Raw genomic sequence first — 6,000 nt, 5'->3', positions numbered from 1 at the left:
CTCTCTCTCTCTCTCTCTCTCTCTCTCTCTCTCTACCTTTATATGTATCCTGTCTATATCTCATCAATGTCTCCATCCATCTCCCAACAACATGAACAGTGAACACTCCTAAGACTGTCTCTATCAATCTAAGACTTTCACAAACATGAAATATATAAGTCGTCTTACAAACAAGAACACTAAATAAGAACAACGAAACATATACGCATATTTGGTACCTTCTATAATACCACCCATTATATAACACAACGTGTTGTCATAAAAACGGGTTTTTCCGCTGTAAAAAAAAAAAAATAAAAAACCTACTCGACCAAATTAAGTGAATTTTTTTTTTTTTTTTTTTTTTTCGGAGAGCTTCCAGTTCAAAACGGATACGTACAATATAACCTTTTTTCTCGATATTTTCATTTTTTAATGTCTTGATAAAACTGTACAAGTACCTTATTTTTTGTCATAAGTCCAATAACAGTTTTACCTGGTCGAAAACAATATTTTCATTATCCTCGAAAACTTATAAAAGTCGTCATTTTAGAGATGAACGAAATTGAAGGGACGTAATTCAAACTAACAAAGTTTACTTCCGAGAACTTAAGAAACCGAAACTGATATGCTTAATTGTCTTCATATTATTATTTTTTTATAGCTAATCATGGATATATTTTAAACTTGATTGGAAAATAATTTCCCACAATTAACATATGAACGGACATTTTAACATGAGGGAGTAAATAATAATTACACCGCATTGATTGATAATTGATCTTAATTTACTGTTCATTTATCAGTCGATTTCTTTCTTTGAATAATTTCACTTTTAAATCGTGTTTTTAATTTGGATTCTTTTAAACTTACGTATGTTTTATTTGTTAATGAATTGGACACATGAAGCAGAAATTTAACGAAGGAATCCCAACAAAACGGCAAAATTTTCTGTTTTGAACACAAATGAAAAAAAAAATCTTTGTGTTTTATAAAAAGAAAGGTAAGATTTTTTACACATTTTATTTTAAATTACAATCAATAAGTTTTTAAAATAAAATTTCAAATCAGTTCATTTTTCTTTGAATTCCAAAAACATTTTGATTCTGTTTAAAAAATATGAAACTTCAGCTTATAAAAAAAAAACGTATTCCATTAAAATAAGTATTCAGTATGATATTTAATTAAAACCAATTCAAAAGATAAAGGAGATAACTTAACAATAATTCTAATTTTGTGTACATGCCGAATATAATCCATGCTATTTTTCTAAGTGTGATTTTCAAGTAAATTCAATGTTTTCAGTATCTTTGGTGCTAATGCAGAGAGTGCCGCGCTATTTTTTAAATCGTATTTCCACGTTTGATTAAAGTTTTATTATGTTTTTTTTTTTATTCAATTGTAAGGTTAAAGTACAGAATAGGTACAAAACACCCTTCCCTCCCCATGTTTAGAATGGATTTTTAAATAATAACGTTATTATTTCAGCACGGATCACTCTCTGCATGAGTACCGTATCTATATATATAAAAATGTAATTTTTTGGTTCGTTCAAAGTTTATACAACTATATTTCTACATTAACAATTTATTTGAAATTTTCAGACAACCCATCTTTAGAGTCGAGGGATGTTTTTATGTTATTAAAATAAATTGACATCGCCAATTATTAAAATATTAAATTAAATAAATATATTTTCGTAATCCGTTAGTGTGAACCTGTTTTGTTGATAGAACTTAACTTCCGGTTCGATTCATTTCACACCCACAAATGGACGAAACTAACTAGAAGATTTCATTTTCTGTTTACTCGATAAGTAAAAAAAAAAAAAAAAAAACATAATTCATTTTTTTTTTATCTTCCAAATGTTTTAATTTAAACATTTTTTCTTCATTATATCAGGCAAAAAAAAAAAAAAAAAAAGTTTGTCGCTTGCTTTTTGAGTCAAAGTCGTTTTTTTTTGTTTTTTTTATTTTTCGATATAAGAAAATGTGAACTTTTTATTATTATTAACACTATTGTTTGGTAAAAATACAGTTTTTGTTTTTTAGAATAAATTTTATGGATTGGTAACTTGCTTAAATAATATTTGGTGCTAATGCAGAGAGTGGTCCACGCTATTTTTTAAATCGTATTTCCAGGTTTAATTAAAGTTTTTTATTATGTTTTTTTTTATTCAATTGTAAGGTTAAAATACAGATTAGGTGCAAAACACCCTCCCCTCCCCATGTTAAGAATGGCTTTTTAAATAATAACGTTATTATTTCAGCATGTATCACTCTCTGCATGAGTACCGTACTTCACCTAACAATTTAATAAACAAAACATGGTATTTATGCAGAGAAAATACCGTGCTAAAATAATAACGTTATTTAGAAAGCCATTCTTAACATAGGGAGGGCGTTTTGTAACTATTCTATACTTTCACCTAACAATTTAATAAACAAAAGATGGTACTTATGCAGAGAAGGTACCGTGCTGAAATAATGCTATTAAGAAAGCCATTCTTAATATGGGAAAGGGAGGGTGTTCTGTAATTATTTTATACTTTCACCTAACAATTTAATAAACAAAAAAATAGTACTATCGTTACTTAGAAAGCTATTCTTAACATGAGGAGGGAGTTTTGCATCTATTCTATACAAACAGTCTAATAAACAAAAATAGATAGTACGTATGCATAGAAAATACTGTGCTGAAATAATGTTATTTAGAAAGACATTCTTAACATGGAGATGGTATTTTGTAACTATTCTGTCCTTTCACCTAACAATTTAAAAACAAAACATGGTACTTATGCAGAGAAGCTACCCTGCTGAAATAATGACGTTATTATTTAGAAAGCCATTCTTAACATGGGAATAGGGGTGTTTTGTAACTATTCTGGACTTTCATCTAACAATTTAATAAACAAAAGTTAAACTTAAGCAGACAAGGAACAGTACAGAAGCATTAACATTATTTAGAAAGCCATTCTTAACATGGGAGGGAGGATTTTTTTAACTATTCTGTACTTTCGGTGCTAATGCAGAGAGTGATCCGCGCTATTTTTAAAATCGTATTTCCACGTTCAATTAAAGTTTTGTGATATGTTTTTTATTCAATTGTAAGGTTAAAGTACAGAATAGGTATAAAAACCCCTCCCCATGTTAAGAATGGCTTTTTAAATAATAACGTTATTATTTCAGCACGGACCACTCTCTGCATGAATACCGATTAATGTTTTGTTCTTTGCTTTTTTACTGTATTTTTTTTATTTTTTAAGAAAACCTTTTTTAACAAAAATTGAAAGTACACGTTTTTTCGATTCTTTTTTTGTTTTTACAAAAGTTGTTTTTATATAAGAAAATATGAATGCTTTTTCTTTATTAAAGAAATTGGGTACTCATGAACTTATTGATCTGTGCTGAAATAATAACGTTATTATTTGAAAAACCATTCTTAACATGGCGAGAAGAGTGTTTTGTAACTATTCTGGATTTTCACCTAACAATTTAATAAACAAAAATTAAACTTAAGCAGACAAGGAACAGTACTGAAGCATTAACGTTATTTAGAAAGCCATTCTTAACATGGGGAGGGAGGATTTTTTCTAGCTATTCTGTACTTTCGGTGCTAATGCAGAAGTGATCCGCGCTATTTTTAAAATCGTATTTCCACGTTTAATTAAAGTTTTATGATATGTTTTTTATTCAATTGTAAGGTTACAGATTAGGTCAAACCCCCTCCCCATGTTAAGAATGGCTTTTTAAATAATAACGTTATTATTTCAGCACAGATCACTCTCTGCATGAATACCGATTAACGTTTTGTTCTTACCGTATTTTTTTGTTTTTTGTAAGAAAGCTTTTTAACAAAAATTGAAAGTGCACGTTTTTCTTTTCTTTTTTTGAAAGTGCGCGTTTTTTCTTTTCTTTTTTTTTATATAAGAAAATATGAATGTTTTTAAAGAAATTGGGTACTCATGCACTTATTGATCCGTGCTGAAATAATAACGTTATTATTTAAAAAGCCATTCTTAATATGGGGAGAAGAGGGTGTTTTGTACCTATTCTGTACTTTAACCTTACAATTGAATAAAAAAAGGTAAATTTTTAGATTAGGTCCACCTCCACAATTTTCTTTTAAATGATGACTTTTGTAGGTTTTCGACTATGCTGAATACAGAAATCGCATTGAAATTTTGCAGAAATAACTACTTATCGAGATATTAAAAATTTGTATAATGCATTGTAATCTCTGGCAGCCATCTTTTTTACACGCTTGCGCGCGTCATAAACAAATCTATGCGCATAACAAAGATGGTCACCAAAGAATACAATGCATAAAACAATTATTTATATCTCGATAACTACTTATTTCTGCAAAATTTCAATACGATTTTTGTATTCAGCATAGTTGGAAACGTTGAAGTCGTCATTTAAAAGAAAATTGTGGAGGTGGATCTAATCTAAAAAAATACCAAAAAAACATAAAACTTTAATTAAACTTGGAAATATGATTTTAAAAAAATAGCGCAGATCAGTAAGTGCATTAGCACCCATTAATCAACTAACATGACCTTATTGCCAAATAAGGTCCAGCTACAATGTTGAACGCGCCGTTCACATTGTTTTTTTTTTTTCAAGTTAAATTCAACTTTCACAATATCTTTTTATTTTTTATAATTTCACAATATCTTTTTTTAATAATAAATTGTTAGTTAAAAAAGCACAGAATAGTTACAAAACACCATCCTCTCTCTATGGTAAGAATGGCTGAAAAAATATTAGGTACTCATGTAGAGAGTGATCTGTGCTGAAATAATAACATTATTTAAAAAGCCATTCTTAATATGGGGAGGGGAGGGTGTTTTGTATCTATTCTGTACTTTAACCTTACAATTGAATGAAAAAACATATCATAAAACTTTAATTAAACTTGGAAATACGATTTAAAAAATAGCGCGGATCAATAAGTTCATTAGCACCAGAAATTGTTAGGTGAAATACAGAAAGGTTTCTACCAAGAAAACCATTATTTTTTTTTGCTATTCTTACCCAGGGGAGGGGATGGTGTTTTGTCACTATTCTGTGCTTTCAACTAACAATTTATTAAAAAAACAAAAGGTAAATTTTCACATTAGGTTCACCTCCACAATTTTTAACATGGGTAGGTTGGGGGTGTTTATTCTGAAAGCCGTTCTTAACATGGGGAGAATGGTGGTATTTATTCCAAAAGCCGTTTTTAAAAGACGAAAGACAGGTAAAAGGTTAAAACATGTGGTTAGGCATGGGTGTTGTTTATTCTGAAAGCCGTTCTTAATATGGGCGGTTGGGAGTGTTTATTCATGGCCGTCAGTGAATTATAGTGCATAGTACAGGTCTTTATATCTTGAAAACTAATTGCCTCTGCAAATTTTAAATGAGATTGTCTTATTCAGCATTGTCGAAAATTGTGGAGGTGAACCTAATGTAAAAAAATACCCTCCCCCAAAAAGATATTGTGAAATTTAAATTTAAGTGCAGTATTAAAAATAAAATTAGACAGAAAAATACACCTTTGGGTTTGTACTGGCACAAAGACTTGACAAAGTTGTCAACAAAAACAAATATATAACAAGTAAATATTTTCAAAGGCAAGATAAGTTACTTTTCTACCTAATTGGATAATTTTTAGTGTTTTTATTGGGTTTGTACTACTGTACATATAGATTTGAAAAAGTTGTCAAAAAATTAATGTATAACAAATATTATCAAAGGCAAGATATGTTACTTTATTACCAAAGTGGATAATTTTTTTGTTTTTTTTAATGTAAAATGTTTATTCGGCTCAAAAAACACAGCGTTTACTGCTATATTTGAAAATTACAAATGGCGACAGATTGTGTTAAACACATTAGGTTTGGGAAAATGAGTTAAAACTAAAAAACTATACAAAATACTGTTAAAAACCACCGAATACATGTCTGCCTATGTCACGGTAACATATATTGAGTGAGTTCCTGACAGTATTTTGTATAGTTTTTTTAGTTTTAACTCA

At 29.0% G+C, this 6,000-nt stretch overlaps 1 protein-coding gene across 1 annotated transcript in view; it reads left to right on the top strand.

Annotated features, from left to right (window-relative positions):
- Positions 1–353: 353 nt before the first annotated feature.
- Positions 354–6,000, top strand: part of LOC145269310 (uncharacterized) — a 119,048-nt gene continuing 113,401 nt past the window's right edge. The window contains exon 1 of the transcript XR_013864979.1: positions 354–982. The gene's annotated coding sequence lies outside the window, so the exon portion shown is untranslated. The remainder of the gene's footprint in view (positions 983–6,000) is intronic.

This window comes from Euprymna scolopes, chromosome 45 (genome assembly GCF_053919585.1).
Source record: "Euprymna scolopes isolate OS-2025 chromosome 45, ASM5391958v1, whole genome shotgun sequence".
NCBI classification, from domain to species: Eukaryota; Metazoa; Mollusca; class Cephalopoda; order Sepiida; family Sepiolidae; genus Euprymna; species Euprymna scolopes.
Note: the sequence above shows the minus strand (reverse complement) of the source record. Positions and strands in the feature narration are given on the sequence as shown.